Raw genomic sequence first — 18172 nt, 5'->3', positions numbered from 1 at the left:
ACACCGGTCTTGAAAGACCTACATTGGCTCCCAGTACATTTCCGAGCACAATTCAAAGTGTTGGTGTTGATCTTTAAAGCCCTAAACGGCCTCAGCCCAGTAGACCTGAAGGAGCGTCTCCACCCCCATCATTCTGCCTGGACGCTGAGGTCCAGTGCCGAGGGCCTTCTGGCGGCTCCCTCATTGCGAGAAGCAAAGCTACAGGGAACCAGTCGGAGGGCCTTCTCAGTAGTGGCACCCGCCCTGTGGAACGCCCTCCCATCAGATGTCAAAGAGATAAACAACTACCTAACATTTAGAAGACATCTGAAGGCAGCCTTGTTCAGGGAAGTTTTAGTGTATTTTAAATCTTTGTTGGAAGCTGCCCAGACTGGGCGGGGTACAAATAATAAATTATTACTATTACTATTACTATTACTATTATTATTATTATTATTATTATTATTATTATTATTATTATTATCATCATCATCTTCATCAAAAATAATAATGTTCACCTTGTTGTTCAGGTTAAAAATATAGGACTTACAGCAGAGTACCACACAATGAATAGGGAGACCTGCGAGATCTCCTCTTTTTAAATAAATAAATAAATAAATAAATAAATAAATAAGTGAAATGCATCCACCAAAGGGAAACATTTTCCTTCCTTCCTTCCTTCCTTCCTTCCTTCCTTCCTTCCTTCCTTCCTTCCTTCCTTCCTCCCTCCCTCCCTCCCTCCCTCCCTTCCTTCCTTCCTTCCTTCCTTCCTTCCCTGATGCCTTTTTCTGCTGCATGTTTTTTATAAAATTTTGCATAAGATGCATATTTTTGTGAAACAATATTTGTTAATAGGATGCTGGGGCAGAATGGCTGGGACAACCCAGTGAGATGGGTGGTGTATAAATAGTAACAATTGTTGTTATTATACTTATTATTATTGCCATATTCATGCCCACTTTCACCAACTATATGCATTATTATATATAGATGATATAAGGTTAGAGTACTGCATTGCAGAATTAGGAGAAATGTGAGCTAAAAATCAGAAGCAGAGGCAATGTGGCTTTTTAATTTGCTTTTATTGTGAGGGAGAAGCACATACAACCAATGAGAATATTGCAAAGGCTTCCTCTTTCTGATCTGGATGCTTTGCTGGAGAAGGAGGAGACTCCAGCTGGGGATGCAGCAGGATCCAGTTGCTCTCAAAGTAAGGGAGCATCTCCCAATTTTCAAAGGGTCCTGTGTAAGCTGGCATCAATCTTTAGGGACACTTAAAAACAAGCAAACAAAAACAAGAACAAAAAACCCCCAGTTACTTCCATATCACCTGGAATCTGTCAAAATTACAATCATAGAAAGGAAGGCTGAGGAACTCGGAAGAATGTTAAACGATAGAACAGGGAATTGATGAGCCAAAACAAGTTAGACTAAGAATGCAACAGCATAGGTCCCAGATCATTTTGATGCCGAGTAGGTAAAATAAGTAGGTAAAATAAAATATGCATCATAGGTCTAAAGGATGATATAGAAACAAGATTTAGGACATAATATACAAATGGAAGACTGGGGAAAATTATGGAAAGCGAACTTAACATTTGCTGATTGTACACTGTTGAAAGAGAATTACAGTAGTACCTCGGGTTACATACGCTTCAGGTTACAGACTCCACTAACCCAGAAATAGTGCTTCAGGTTAAGAACTTTGCTTCAGAATGAGAACAGAAATTGTGCTCTAGCGGCACAGCAGCAGCAAGAGGCCCCATTAGCTAAAGTGGTGCTTCAGGTTAAGAACAGTTTCAGGTTAAGAACAGACCTCCAGAACTAATTAAGTACTTAACCCGAGGTACCACTGTATATGAAAATGATGTACAGATGGTATATCACTGCTGTAAAAATGGCTAAAATGTATAGAACAGGCTCCAATAAGTTTTGGAAGTGTAAAGAAAAGGAAGGCACATTTATTCATATGTGGTGGAACTGTAAAATAACCAAAAACTTTGGGAAAATGATTTATAACCAAATGAAAAAAAAAATGTTTAAGATAACATCTGTTAAAAAACCAGAAGCTTTCTTGCTAGGCATTACAGGTCAAGACTTGCCAAAAGAGTGGAAGATGTGATTCGTGTACGTTACAACAGTGGCTAGGATTTTGCCAGCCCAGAAATGGAAAGATGACAAGATACCAACTAAAGAAGAATGGCAAGAAAAATTGATGGAATATGCTGGCGAAGTTGACTGGGAAACTTAGAGATAAGGACAATAGAGACCGGGAATCATTTATGCTCTGCCTACAGAAAAACTGCAAAGAAGTGGACTCGCTAGCAGGGTTCGATTTAACACTTACAATTAATAACATAGAAATTAAGATGTACAAATTGGAAAATAATAAAGTGTAAGTGGAAATATGAAAATAAGTATGGTATGAAAATGTTAAGAATATAATAATATTTAAGTTCATCTCCGGCCCCTTGTTTGAGCTCTTTTTACCTCTTGCAACATATCTTTTTCATGTTGCACATTCCATCTTGAATCATTCCTTTGGGACACTTGTTAGATTTGCAAGTGCTGCCTCTCTTATAGCAATCTGGTCCAAGATTTGGGTCTTCCTTGGCAAATCCTTTGCAAAAGGAGAAACAAAAAAGATCCCTGTCCATTGCAAATTCAGCTAAGGGAAGGGAAACTTCAGGATGGGAAACATTATGTTGGATATGCAAAAAAGATACAGGATCATATTTCTGTATGTGGTGAAATTGTGAGGTGATCTGTGAATTTTGGAACAACATTTACAGTGAATTTAAAAAAAAACTATTCAAATTTACATTTCTAAAAAAACCCAGAAATTTTTCTATTAGGAATACTACCGATGGAAATAATAATAATAATAATAATAATAATAATAATAATAATAATAATAATAGTAATAATAAAGACCATTGTTTATGTACGCAGTTACGGCAGCCAGAATAACAGTGGCAAGCAATTGGAAAAATGAAACCTTACCAACGATCACAGAGTGGCAAATTCTTAAGATAGAATACCTGCAACTAGAAAAATTGACTGGAAAACTTAGAGGAATGTCAAACCAAAAGGTATTTAGGGAATGGGAAATATATAAAGAATACTTGAAAACTTACTGCACGAACAATAAGATACTTGCAGAAATAGAGTGATACTGACAACCAAGAATTATTCAAAATGTAATAGTGGATTATATGTCTATATACAAAATAAAATAATATAAATCTGTACAAGGGATACAGATAACATAATTAGTAAAGGTGAAGGGTAAAGGGACCCCTGACCATTAGGTCCAGTCGTGACCGACTCTGGGGTTGCGGCAGTCATCTCGCTTTATTGGCCGGCGTACAGCTTCCGGGTCATGTGGCCAGCATGACTAAGCTGCTTCTGGCTAACCAGAGCAGCGCACAGAAATGCTGTTTACCTTCCCGCCGGAGCTGTACCTATTTATCTACTTGCACTTTGACATGCTTTCAAACTGCTAGGTTGGCAGGAGCAGGGACTGAACAACGGGAGCTCATCCCATCGTGGGGATTCAAACTGGCAAGTCCTAGACTCTGTGGTTTAACCCACAGTGCCACCCGTATCCCTACATAAGTAGTATAATGAGAATTATTGGAAGTTTTAATCTTTTAATTTGTGGGCGTTTCCGTGCACTCTGGCACTTGTCACGGTGTTGCGTTGTGCCAGAAGCAGTTTAGTTATGCTGGTCACATGACCCGGAAAGCTGTCTGTGGACAACCGCCGGCTCCCTCGGCCTGAAAGCGAGATAAGCGCCACAACCCCATAGTCGCCTTTGACTGGACTTAACTGTCCAGGGGTCCTTTGAAGGCAGCCCTGTTTAGGGAAGCTTTTAATGTTTATAATAATAATAATAAACCTTTATTGCATTAGCATACAGCCATAGCAAAATAAGACAAAAATACTAGAGACAAGCAAGCAAACAAAATTCAAAGCGATATTACTGGCGTAATGACATTTAAATTACCCTAAGACAATAATGTAAAGATTTAGTTGCCAGCGCCAAGAATCTAAAGTGCGGATGTATATAAAACATAAAATGGCCCCAAAATAGGCTCGGCACATTGGGTTGAAAAAGTAATAAAAGAATTAAAACAGGTCCAGGTCTAGGACTCACTACCCAGTCAGAGTAGCCCTGAGTTTCAGAGCCTGCACTATAAAGATTACCACCCCACGTGAAATTTGGGGATTTGCGTCCACAAGAAGCGATTTCAAACAGTCTTCCTTAGATGTAATGGTGGACGGGATCAAGAGGAGGAGCTTAGATCTTATTGGCTCATAAATAGGGCAGTAGAAAAAGAAATGTATGAAGTCCTCTACTTCATTCATTGTGCATGGACATAAACGCTGAGTAATAGGTGTCTTAGAGTAAATCCCCTGCAGGAAGGCCGTGGGTGCTTTTAATGTTTAATAGATTATTGTATTTTAGTGTTCTGTTGGCAGCTGCCCAGAGTGGCTGGGGAAACCCAGCCAAATGGGCAGGGTATAAATAAATAAATAAATAAATTATTATTATTATTATTATTATTATTATTATTATTATTATTATTATTATGTCGTGCAAGTTATCTCACCCACCCTGTGAGCAACACAAGGAATCTAGAATTTGAGCATCCCCAACAGATGCGCATCCCCAATGGAGAATGGAGCCCACCTCCATTCAACTGAAATCTACACTCCTGTAGCTCAAGTCATTCAAAGCTATCCTTGCCATCTGAAGTGGATGGCGTTTACCACCTGTTTTTATTTGTTTCTTTGTTCCCAGTGTTAATGTTTTAACTTTTTTTGGAAACGGATCAGAGACTTCATTGCACAATTAAATTAAATTTAGAAAGAACTATGGGGATGCGGGTGGCGCTGTGGGTTAAACCACAGAGCCTAGGACTTGCTGATCGAAAGGTCGGCGGTTTGAATCCCAGCGGTGGGGTGAGCTCCCGTTGTTCGGTCCCAGCTCCTGCCCACCTAGCAGTTCGAAAGCATGCCTAAGTGCAAGTAGATAAATTGGTACCGCTTTATAGCGGGAAGGTAAACGGCGTTTCCGTGTGCTGCGCTGGTGCTGGCTCGCCAGTTGCAGCTTCATCACGCTGGCCACGTGACCCGGAAGTGTCTTCGGACAGCGCCGGCTCCCGACCTCTTGAGCGAGATGAGCACGCAACCCTAGAGTCGGTCACGACTGACCCTGACAGGCAGGGGTACCTTTACCTTTACTAGAAAGAACTAGGAAAGAGCAAAATGTCTGCAAGCTCCTCTCTGGGAGCTGGTGTGTATGTATGGTCCCAGAAATCCAAAATCTGTGACCTGTCAATCATGACTAAATGTGTATCTTTACGCATAAATCAGTACATGCACATTTCCTGCAAACCTGTGTCCTCTTTTGCCCCTTTTCCTGGTCAGGCTTCATTGTTATGTTAGCTTTTCCTATGCAGAACATAAGCGGAACAGCATTCGCCCTCCTTCCTCTCCATCCCTTACCTGAAGCAGTCAGCAGCAGCAAAGACAGGACAGCCCAGAACAGGTGAAGGATCTTCATGGCTCAGTGAGGATGGATGGATGCAGAAAGGCTCACTGCAGGGCTACAAGGGCAAAGGTCGTCAGGGTTGGGAGAGCTGAGCTTCCCATATTTGTAGGATCCTTGGGAAACTGTTTACTCCCACTTTCTTGAGAAGTCTAGCAAGTTGTCACCATGCCCTGAAGGAAGATGGGGCTGCAAACCCAACCCTAAGCACAGTGTCTTTCTTGAAATGATATGGAGAGATGCAGAGATTAGATGTTTTGGCCTGTGGTAAGACCTAGAGGGTGCAAAATCAGGAAAAAGCACCCAGCCAAGTCACTGAGTACATCCTGGTAGATTCATGGCTGATTTATTGACTCCCAATTGTTTAACAAGGCAGCAGAAAGTCTCCGTCCGCCCTGCTCTGCTGCTCCTTCCATTTCTATTTTATATGCCTAAAACAAAGGAAGGCTTGTTGGGTCATCAGGGATGGAAGGACCATGAGCCCCATTCAGCTTGGCACTGAAAACAAATTCTTGGGCTTGGGCTATGTACACACAGGTGGCCTGAAATGCAGCAAAATCCCCCTTCCCATGTGCTTTAAGACCATAAGAAAAACCTGCCACTCAGGCCAATGATCTACAGTCATACCTCGGGTTACGAACGCTGTGGGTTGCGTGTTTTTGGGTTGTGGACCGCACCGAACCCAGAGGTACCGGAATGGGTTACCTCCGGGTTTCTGCACTTATGCATGTGCAGAAGCGCAAAATGATGTCGTGCACATGCGCAGAAGAGCCGGATCGCGTCATGCACATGCGCAGATGCAGCACTTCAGACTACGAACATTGTGGGTTGCAAACATGCCTCCCGCACAGGACACGTTCGCAACCGGAGGTATGACTGTATGCCTTTGTGGTTTTTCTATTGTAATTTCACATTGTGAACAGCCCTGCATCAAAGAAGCGAAGAGCTGGAAGGGACGATGAGGATCATCTAGTCCAAGCCCCCGCAAGGCAGGAAAATGCATACAGGGATTGAACCTGCTCACTTTATCCATGCTGTCCTCCAAGACCAAGCTCTCCAGTTCACCCATCCATGGCTGGGAGGTGTCCGGCACTGGCATGCAAACACTTGAATACTGTCATAGAATTGTAGATTTGGAAGGGACCAGGAGGAGCATTGAGTCCAACCTGCTGCAATGCAGCAATCCTTCACCCAATGTGGGCTCAAACCCTCAAGACCCTGAGATTAAGAGCCTCATGCTCTACCAATTGTCTTCAAGTGTAGGTTGGGATTATTAAAAGGGGGTCCCTGGAGTGAAGACATAGAAGGTCACTGGGAAAGCAAACTCTCAGAATAATGCATTAGGCTATTTGGGAGAGTTAAAAATGGAGGCCCCTTCACTCTTGAGAGTCCCATGGACTGCAAGAAGATCCAACCTCTCCATTCTGAAGGAAATCAGCCCTGAGTGCTCACTGGAAGGACAGATCCTGAAGTTGAGGCTCCAAGACTTTGGCCACCTCATGACAAGAGAAGACTCCCTGGAAAAGACCCTGCTGTTGGGAAAGATGGAGGGCCCAAGGAGAAGGGGACGACAGAGGACGAGATGGTTGGACAGTGTTCTCGAAGCTATCAGCATGAGTTTGACCAAACTGCGGGAGGCAGTGGAAGACAGGAGTGCCTGGTGTGCTCTGGTCCATGGGGTCATGAAGAGTCGGACACGACTAAACAACTAAACAAAAAAAAAAATGGAGGATGTTTTGCAGGGGAGGAGGGAAAATGGGTGTCCTACCTTGGGATACGTTATACACATGACTTAAAGGTAGGTGGGGAGAGAGTGCCCATTCTCTCTGCAGAACCACAACTTGCCATTATTCATAGAATTATGGACACAGAGAGGCAACAGGACTGCTTGAGGTCCCCTGATTATATAATTGAAGAACACAAGAGAGATGTTGCTGTCCCAGCAGCATACCTCCATTTCCTCTGCCCTCGCCGGTTCTGGAAGGATCTTTTGGAAAATTCCAGAACTCTCAGAGACTTTGTGCCTGCCCGTTAGGGGAAATAGGAAGCCCTGAACACTTATTTTTTAGATGTCCCTTTTACGATGAGGCACGTAGAGATACCATCGACCCCCATCTGGTGAGGCTTGCTGACCTTCAGGACAAGCCTAAACTCATTTTTCTCCTCTTAGGCAAAAATTACAAGATGACTCGGATGGTCGCCAGATTCAGTACACAGATTTGTAGGCGTAGAACACCCCCCCCCCCGGGAGCAAATCGATCTCTAGGGAAACTGCCGTAGTCGGCCTTCTGGGTGTCCCAGGGGCAATCTGCATGTTAGTTTAACCTTTTTGTGTTCATGCAACTATTTTAATTTTAATCTATGAGCTGCTATTGTATATTGTTTTAAATGTCTATTTCACTCTTGTGAAAGCAGTCTCAGCTGTGCTTCTGAGCTGGTCTTTGACCGTAATAATATATTATTATTACAGTCATACCTCATGTTACGTTTGCTTCAGGTTGCACATTTTCAGGTTGCGTCCCCTGGCGACCTGGAAGTACCGGAAAGGGTTACTTCTTGGTTTGGCCGCTCGCACATGCGCAGACACGAAAAATGACGTTGCAGGCATGCACAGAAGCTGCGAATCATGACCCGCGACCCTCCGGAATGGATCCCATTCGCAACCAGAAGTACCACTGTATTATTACTGTCTTCAGTTGGGCACTCATGTCTTCAGTCTTCAGTTGGGCACTCATGTTTTGACTTGTTGTACATTGGCCTGCTACACCTGTGCCCCTGCACTCACAATGCATAGTTCTGTGGCACCTCCATATTGATTTTTGTAGGTTTTGTGATCTACATGCCAGGTTCCAAAGCAGAGCCTCCCCAGCTCCCACCTTCAATCAGTTTTAAAGCTTTTTTGTTATAAGCACCAGCAGTCTATTTCCATTCTGTTTGAAGGGACCAAAGGGGGACACACAACCCCAGAAATCGCACAACATGCCTGTCGCCTACCAGAGGTACCACCTCTCCCCTAACACCCCATCCATCCAATGTATTTACAAGTCTGTCAATCAAGATGTCTGACAGCACCTGATAAATGCCCACCCTGGGACATTCTTTGAAATGGTGAATACCTTGACTCCAGGATGCCTTATCAAGGGCATGTTTCATTCATACATAGATATCTGCTCTTTTAACAAGTCTGCTCAGATAGTTCATCCATACTTGCTAAACCAGTTTCACAGAAAAGAGGCCAGGAAGAATTTCCTGCTGTGTGAATGGAGGGGCTTCTGGGGTCCATTAACAGCTAAACATGGCTTTGATCTTGCTGGCCATACTATTTCAGACATGTGGTTTCAGACATGGGCATTTCCCTTGTGCACTTATGGAAGTGCATGCATTTATGACGCCTTAGATTTCTTAAACCATAATCCCAGCTCTAACCACAGTGTAACCGGCTGAACTATTGGCACTATTTAGAACTTCGAACCCAGATAATGGAAAATTGGCAACCAGTGCATCTCTGAACAGTGTAACATGTTGTCCCTAGTAGCTGATCCTGTTTGCGGTCTGACTGCTGCTTTCTGCACTAGTATCAAATACCAGTTTTATCAACTCTGCCTGAGTCTCCAGGTTTCTAAGTTTAGCCTCATGCAAAAACCAAAAGATGACCCGTGGTGGTTATAGTATAGTTACCAGATTTTTTTTCAATGAATCCGGGGACACTTTCTTTTTCTTTTTTCTTTTGAAGCTGAGTAGCAACAGGGAGTCAGTAGTGGTGATGGTGAGGCAAAAGACCCTGGGCCAAAGCACACATGCATGTTTTATAAAAGTGCAAAGACCTTCTTTCGCACCCTGTGAAACATAAACGCTCTGCGTTTTTAAAAAGCTGGGCAATGGCTGCCTGCCCGCGGCTCCTGAGACTCCCTCGATCTCCTTCCCCCTTTCATCTTTGTTTTGACTGATCAGGGGAGGCTTGGGAGTTGCAGGAGGGCAGCCATTGCCCAGTTTTTTAAAAAAACTCGGAGCATTTATGTTTCACAGGGTGCGAAAGAAGCGCTTTGCTCCTTGCCTGGCAGAAAAACCGTGCACCTTGCGCTTGTGCTGGGCAACGGCTGCCCGCCCGTGACTCCTGATCCTCCCCTGATCTGTCAAAACAAAGGGGAAAGGGTCAGGAGATCTGTACCGCCGGATGTCCCTGGTTCCCCCTTGGCAGTGGCAGTGGTGGCGGCAGCAAGCAGTTCCTGAAGCCAGCCAGAGCCAACCGCCCTACTAGGCTGGCTCCGGGCTGCTGAGGCTGCTGCTGCCACATTTCCCGGGGACAGATTTGCAAATCTGGGGACATTCTAGTTCATTATCCTCATTGTGGCTCAACGGACTGTTTTGGGGGGACCCTTTCGCCTTCTAGCATTCTTTTCTAAAGATCTGCTTTGCTTCTGCACAACCATGCTGGTCTCATGAGTAAAGGTAAAGGGACCCCTGACCATTAGGTCCAGTCGTGGCCGTCTCTGGGGTTGCGGCGCTCATCTCACTTTATTGGCCAAGGGAGCCGGCGTACAGCTTCCAGGTCATGTGGCCACCATGACTAAACCTCTTCTGGTGAACCAGAGCAGCGCATGGAAACGCCGTTTACCTTCCTGCCAGAGCGGTACCTATTTATCTACTTGCACTTTGACCTGCTTTCAAACTGCTAGGTTGGCAGGATGAGGGACCAAGCAATGGGAGCACACCCCGTTGCGGGGATTCGAACCGCTGACCTGATCGGCAAGTCCTAGGCTCTGTGGTTTAACCCACAGTGCCACCCATGGCTCATGAGTGCAAGGTGCTATTTTTGCTGCATAAGCAAGGACTCATACCTGAAAACTGGAAAGAGAGGGAACGGGGTTTTTTAATTTGCTTTTATTGCAAGGGGCAAGCTGGTATAATCATGGAACATTTTATGATGGCTTATTCTTTCGATCCAGATGTTTTGGTGAAGAAGCAGAAGGCATCTCTTTTTTATTTTTTATTTTTGCTGATAAATTTTTATTGGTATTATACATATATACATATAAACTTATACAAAATCCAATACTTAAATTGCACAAAATATATTCATTCCATAAGTCATAAATACATTTATTTTAGGCTCTGCCGAGCCTTGGACTTCCTTCCACTCCTTTGATAAGTATCAAATAAACTTTATATTCACGTATTTTATCTCTTTTACATAATAGCCTTTTACTGTTAGAGTTATTTCCAGTCCCGCTAGTGTCATTTAAAGTTTGGTCCCGATATATATCCAATATTTAACCCAGTTCTGTTCATCTTGATCTCTTATTCTCCCAGTTATTCTAGCGAGCTCGGCAGCAGAAGGCATCTCTAGCTGGGGATGAAGCAGCAATCCAGTGGCTTTTAAAAGATCCTGGGTAAGCAGGACTCCTCCATCAGTCTAACCTGTTTGAAAACAAAGCAAAATATACAGCAGTTATTTCCATTTCACCTAGAATTAGATGTCAAAATGAAGAACATAGGAAGGTGGAGCATTGCAGGGAATGAATGAGCTAAGGCAATCAACAATAAGTATTGAAAGGAAATATAAACTCCTTTGGACAAGAACAAATACGTTTCTGAGCACAAATCAAAGTGTCGGTGCTGACCTTTAAGGCCCTAAACGGCCTTGGCCCAGTATACCTGGAGGAGCATCTCCACCCTCATCGTTCAGAACGGACACTGAGGTCCAGCGCCAAGGGCCTTCTGGAGATTCCCTCCCTGCAAGAAGTGAGGTTACAGGGAACCAGGCAGAGGGCCTTCTCAGTGGTGGCGCCCACCCTGTGGAACGCCCTCCCAACAGATGACAAGGAAATAAACAACTATCTGACTTTTAGAAGACATCTGAAGGCTGCCCTGTTTAGGGAAGTTTTTATGTTTGATGTTTCATTGTGTTTTTAACAATGGGTTGGGAGCCACCCAGAGTGGTTTGGGAAACCCCGCCAGATGGGCGAGGTATAAATAACAAATTGTTGTTGTTTGCTGTTTTCTTGTCATGGTTTTCTGTATATATTTGTATTGTTCTAGAGAAGATCCCCAGCTCATCTGAGAACTGAACAACAACAGAAAATGACGAATGAAGGAAAATGGAAGATATAGGCAATATAAACAGGCAAAAGAAAAGAAAAGTGAGGCATGCCTAGGACTCTACTGTCAGATTCTGATGAACAAATGAGGACAGATTCCAGTTACAGAATCAAGTCTTAGACTATACAAACTCTTTAGAGATATTGACATGAGTTTTCAGAATGAAGGATGAAAAGAGTTAGTTATGTGAGGAATATGGGGAAATCCTGGTACTAAATTTGAGTTGGACCTTTCCTCGTTTACTCTGTGGGAAAGCAAAGAATGGCACCATGATTTAATTGATATGTTAATGAGCTGAGGAATGCAACGCATATGGCAATTCTATTAGTCCTACATGTTAAGTATATCTGAGCAAGGGCTACAACGCTAGAAGATAAGAAGAGGTTGTAATATTTGCAAAAGGAGATGGGGAAAAACTCAGGTGTGTTTCCTTGGCTGTAAGTCCCATTGTGGTTCACAGAAATGAGTCATTAGTCAAGTGATTGTGGAGAGAAAATTGAAGACCCTGAAATCAGAGGCTCCCTGAAAAGCTCAGCCTGGAGGGTTTGGGCAGTGGATGCTGTTTCTGAGATTACGCTTACCTCTGGCAGGTTGTTCAGTCTCTTGTTTGGGGAACCGAGATTACTTCTTTTTACAACACCTTAGGCTACTCCATCTCCCGCACATTCCAATCCGAGTCTTGGGGTAACATGTCACTAGTAGGCAACGACCCCCTTTAGCTTTGCATTCTTCCTCAGTCTGTGGTGACTCCTGGGATTCCTGTTCTGTTTCCTGGGGTTCCTCACTCTGTGCTGTCTCCTTACAAAATCCTGCACAAAGAGAGAGAGAAAATATCACTGTGCACTGCAGAGAGCAAAATAATGTTACAGGTTTTCAGGGGGCAAAGAAAATCCAGAAGAGGAAGGAAAAGGGGGTACAAGTTCTTGGCACCTCAGGGTACAGTGGCATTCCAGCTCCCAACTCCAACCATTGACCACACATATTGTCTGAGCTGGAGTCAGACGCCGGTCAGCAAAAAGAAGCAGTTTTCAGTGAAGTTTACTTTTTATTGAAAAAATTGGCATACAACTCAGTCACAAATCCCAGTAGGTCTTGTCGCTACTGAGCAGGTACTAGGACTGAAGGGCCCTGCCTTCCACTCCTTCTAAGGTTCCTCCTCTTCTAAACATTTTCCAAGCCCTCTCTAAAGTCATCTGCCCACCTCTGACCTCTGTTCTGCTTTTCTCATTGTCCGGCACGTTCTTGAGGACCAGTGGGGAGGGCAGCTTGTCACAACTGGAGAGAGAAAGACCCCCCGGCATTCTTCAGCAGCCTCTAGATCAGTCTGCTTCAGCCTTGGAGTCTGAACTGCTCCCTGCCACAGGTTCCTCCTGCTCACTAAACCCTGTTGCCCCTTTGGTATACTGCACCTCCTCCCAATCTTCTCCCTCTGACCTCTCCTCAGTGTCCCACCACCAATCTCCATTATCTGAGCTTTCTTCCTCTGGGATTTGAATTTGGGGGTTTCCAGCTGTCACCTCAACACCACTCCTCCTCGTCCAGCCAGACCCTGACACATGTTCTCCATCCCTGCTTTGGAATCCATAGAAATGGGACCTTCAAGAATATTGCAACACGTTATACGTAGGCTGCCTCAGAAGACAGTTTGGAAACTTTAGCTGATGTAGAATTTGGTGGCCTGGTTGCTCACCTGGCCAAGAGGGCCCAAGCATATTACACCATTCCTGGCCCAACTGCACTGGCTACCGATTAATTTCCAGCCCCAATTCAATGTTCTGGTTTTGGCTTATGAAGGCTTAAATGGCTCAGGGTTGCAATACCGCCAGGTCTGCCTCTCTCTCAGCGGTTCTCAATCTGTGGGTCCCCAGATGTTGTTGGACTACAACTCCCATCTTCCCTGAGCTCTGGCCTTGCTAGCTAGGGGTGATGTGAGTCATAGTTCAACAACATCTGGAGACCCACAGGTTGATAAAGGCTGTTCCAGAGGAACCGGCCCAGACCCTGTGATCACCATCTGAGGCCCTTCTTCATTTGCACCCTCCACCAGAGGTCTGGAGGGTGGTAACACGAGACTGGGCTTTTATCTGCTGGTCCCTGTTTGTAGAATGCTCTCCCCAAGGTGGCACACCTGGAGCCATCATTGCATATATTTGTGCATCAAGCCAATGCTTTCCTTTGTAACCAGGCCTTTGACCTTGAGCTAACAAATTTGATAATACAATAAAATAAGGAAGTGTTTATAGTTTTGAGTAGTGCTCTCCTCTCCATTCCATTCTCCCTCCCCAGTTTTATACCCCCCCACCCCTTTACAGACCTCTTTAGGATATGGGATTATTTGAAGGGGGCTGTCCCTAACATTTACTGAGGTTTTCCCTGCCCTAAAGCTTCTTGGAACTACTGCAAATCTTAAGGTGCTCCTCAACCCTTGTTGATATGTCCCTCTTTTGCTTGAGTGCTGTTGCTTTGAACAATGCAGGGAATCCAGCACTTGAGCTCTCCAGTAAGGATCTGCAAATGTTTAGCTGAAATCTAAACTCCCGTAACTTAAGCCAGTTATAGATCTAATTTCTCACTGGGCAGCAGAAAGCAAACATTTCCACCCTTTCATGGAGCGGACCAGCATCAACCCAGTATCTCCAGGCTGTGGCTCTTTCCCTGAGAGCCACTGTCTGTTGGTATAGACAGTATTAAGCTAGGTGGACCAGTGGCAGAAGGGTTAAAATACTGAGCTGTTCTCAAAACCTTTGAATAGTGCGGTTTCCCAGCCCCAATATGCAGGACCTGAAGACAACCCCCTTCTTCTGTATCACTTACCAGACGTAGCCAGCAGCAGCAAAGACAGAATAGCCAAACATAGCTGGAGGATCTTCATGGCTCTGTTAGGATAGACGGTGCAGTGAGACTGGGTGCAGGGCCACAGGCCAGAAGGTTGTCAGGAGAGAGCCGAGTGATCCATATTTGTAGGATCCTTGGTGAACTGTTTCCTCCCACTTCCTTGCAAAGTCCAGGAAGTCGTCACCATGCCCTGAAGGAAAGTGGGGCTGCTGGTTCAGCAATCAGCACACTGTCTTCCCCAGAATGACATGTAGAGATGGAAAGATTAGAGGTTTTGGCCCATTGTGAGACATGGAGGACGCTAAGACCGGAACAAGCACCCAGATGAGTCATTGAGCACCAGTGTACTGGAAGAGCCAGTGTACTGGAAGAGGCAAAGGTCACCAGTGTGATCGCCAAAAATGGGAAACACTGGGCTGTGAGCACTCCAATTGGAGAACAGTCTTTATCAAAGGTATCATGGTCTTTTAAGACACACAAACTCAGGACAAAGGGAAGAAATGTGCTACGAGGAAGGCACGCTTGGCAAACCCTCACCATGATGAACTCCCACCTGGAAACCAGTGTCCCCACTGTGGAAGGAGATTTGGATCCAGAATTGGCCTCCACCATCACTGACGGTCTCACTGTTAATACTGTGTTTATGGAATATGTATGATTTATTGCTGTTATAATGGCATTCTTTGCTTTTAAAACTGTGTGCTGCTTACAGATTTTTAAAATGTTAACTGGTTTATAAATGCTTTCAAATCAATTCAGGTTTGATTTTATCAAAGTGACTCTAGTGTTGCAAATTGTTTACTGTCTTGCTTGGTTGCTGTTTTTTTTAAAGGAAACCACTGTCTAGAAAGATTTTTAGGAATCTCAATGGCCTCGGCCCAGTATACCTGAAGGAGCTTCTCCACCCTCTTCTTTCAGCTATTGACCTTGTTTAGAAACTCGAACCCGGATAATAGAAAATTGGCAACCAGTGCATCTCTGAGCAGCGAAACATGTTGTCCCCAGTAGCTGCTTCTGTGTGACATCTGGCTACTGATTTCTACCAGTTTTATCAACACTGTTTACAAGGTTTAGCCTCACGGAAAAACCAAAACATACCCCGTGGTGGTTATAGGGTATATGCTGGAGGGGTTGCCACACACCCCTTCCCATTTTGTCATATTTCACTATCCTCATTGTGGCTCAACAGACTGTTTTGGGGGATCCTTCTGCCTTCTAGGGTTCTTTTCTAAAGATCTGCTTTGGTTGAAACTTTTGTCTCATGAGGACAAGGTGCTATTTTGGCTGCATAAGCAAGGACAGATAACTGGAAACTGGAAAGAGAGGGAACGTTGTTTTTTAATTTGCTTTTATTGCAAGGGGCAAGCTGGTATAATCATGGAACATTTTGCGGTGGCTTATTCTTTCGATCCAGATGCTTTGGTGAAGAAGCAGAAGGCATCTCTAGCTGGGGATGAAGCAGCATTCTACGTGGCTCTTAAAGGATCCTGGGTAAGCAGACCTCCTCCATCAGTCTAACCTGTTTGAAAACAAAGAAAAATATACAGCAGTTATTTCCATTTCACCTGGAATCAGATGTCAAAATGATGAAGATAGGAAGGTGGAGCATTGCAGGCAATGAATGAGCTAAGGCAATCAACAATAAGTATTGAAAGGAAATATAAACTCCTTTGGACAAGAACAAATACGTTTCTGAGCACAAATCAAAGTGTTGGTGCTGACCTTTAAGGCCCTAAACGGCCTTGGCCCAGTATACCTGGAGGAGCATCTCCACCCTCTTCATTCAGCCTGGACACTGAGGTCCAGCGCCGAGGGCCTTCTGGAGGTTCCCTCCCTGCAGGAAGTGAGGTTACAGGGAACCAGGCAGAGGGCCTTCTCGGTAGCGGCGCTCACCCTGTGAAATGCCCTCCCAGCAGATATCAAGGAAATAAGCAACTATCTGACTTTTAGAAGAGATCTGAAGTCAACCCTATTTAAAGAAGTTTTTATGTTTGATGTTTCATCGTGTTTTTAATAATCGGTTGGGAGCCACCCCCAGTGGCTAGGGAAAACCAGCCAGATGGCCGGGGTATAAACAACAAATTGTTGTTGTTTGCTGTTTTCTTGTCATGGTTTTCTGTATATATTTGTATTGTTCTAGAGCAGGTCCCCAGCTCATCTGAGAATTGAACAACAACAAAAAATGACAAATGAAGGGCAATAGAAGGTATAGACAATATAAACAGGTAAAAGAAAAAGAAGAAGAAAAGTGAGGTATGCCTAGGACTCTACTGTCAGATTCTGATGAACAAATGAGGACAGATTCCAGTTACAGAATAAACTCTGAGAATGTTAAAACTCTTTAGAGATATTGACATGAGTTTTCAGAATGAAGGATGAAAAGAGTTAGTTATGTGAGGAGAGGACTTCCAGAACAGCGCGCTCAGTGTTGGGTCGGAGTTTGAGCTGTGAGCTGCTCGAGACAGACTCGGCACCTGGAGAGGCGAAGCAGGAACAACAGGAGGCGTAAGTTGCCCCTACTCGGGTGGATTTCCTGGGAGCAGAGGCTCAGCAGCGAAAAAAGGGGGTTTCCCCACACTAGAATTGGACTTTAAGACACTTTTAAAAAGAAGACATTTAGGGGAGAACCTCTGCACAAAGGAGCGACACCGCCCTCCGGTGCCTTCGCTTCCAGACCCCATGAGCTAGCGCTGGACTCTCCAGTAAGATATTGACACAAATTCAAGGAACACCCCCCCCCAATTTATACAGTGAGAAAGGGGTCATCTAAGCCCCAACAATACATCAGAAACAAAAAAAGTGGGGGACTAACAAACAGATAAAATTAAGAAGTTGCAAGTGGAATGCTAAAAGGGGGTCATCCCTCACAACAGAAATTAATGCTGCAGAACGGGCAGTGCGGTAGAGATCTTGAGGGGCTTCTCTGCACTCCCTAAATAACACAGTCAACCCAAGAAGTGTCACTGGAGTTTGGAGCGGGGGAACGGTTTAGATCAGCTAAACAGACGACAGAAATTAAGGAGAGCTCTTGACCAGAGACTTGCAGAGATCTGGAGAGGCGAGGAGAAGGCTGGAGGAGTGAGTCAGCAAATTGAGTGAGGTGGGTGGTGGCCGTTACTGAAAGACTACACTGGAAAAGACTTTAAAGAGCCGCTTTAACACCAGAGAAAGATAAGAGTGAGGAACGGCTGGAAGAGTGATATAGCGGCCACTAGTGGAAGTAAAAGACATAACAGCTAAGAGACATAATAGTCAAGAACCGTAGGAAGAGCTACACAGCGGCCACAAGTGAAAGAAGAAGACATAACAGCCAAAAGACATAGTACTCAAGAATAGTAGGAAGAGCGACACAGCGGCCAGTTGTGGAAGGAAAAGATACAACAGCCAAGAGGAAAAGTACCGTATTTTTCGCTCTATAACACGCACCAGACCATAACACGCACGTAGTTTTTAGAGGAGGAAAACAACAACAAAAAAATATTCTAAATGAAACAGTGGATGTATGATTTTTGTGGTTCATGCTGTGGCCACAGACATGTGATCTGACAGTGAGTTTGGAGTAGCCCAATGCAAAAATCCTGAGGATCCATGTGGATCCATGCTTTGTAACCACGTTTTTGCACCACTGCGACCCTAGGCAACAGTGGATGCGTGATTTTTTTTGGTGCAAGATGTAGCCATGGACATGCTATGTGATCTGAT

General features: G+C 44.4%; 1 long non-coding RNA gene across 1 annotated transcript; it reads right to left on the bottom strand.

Annotated features, from left to right (window-relative positions):
- Positions 1 to 1042: 1042 nt before the first annotated feature.
- Positions 1043 to 5774, bottom strand: LOC308584256. The gene is made up of 3 exons (XR_014006710.1): positions 5494 to 5774; positions 2470 to 2599; positions 1043 to 1252 (listed from the first exon to the last, which is right to left on the bottom strand). It is a non-coding gene; the product is annotated as an uncharacterized lncRNA (long non-coding RNA).
- Between the last annotated feature and the right edge of the window lie 12398 nt (positions 5775 to 18172).

This window comes from Podarcis bocagei (assembly GCF_964188305.1).
Source record: "Podarcis bocagei genome assembly, chromosome: 3".
In the NCBI taxonomy this organism is placed as follows: Eukaryota; Metazoa; Chordata; class Lepidosauria; order Squamata; family Lacertidae; genus Podarcis; species Podarcis bocagei.
Note: the sequence above shows the minus strand (reverse complement) of the source record. Positions and strands in the feature narration are given on the sequence as shown.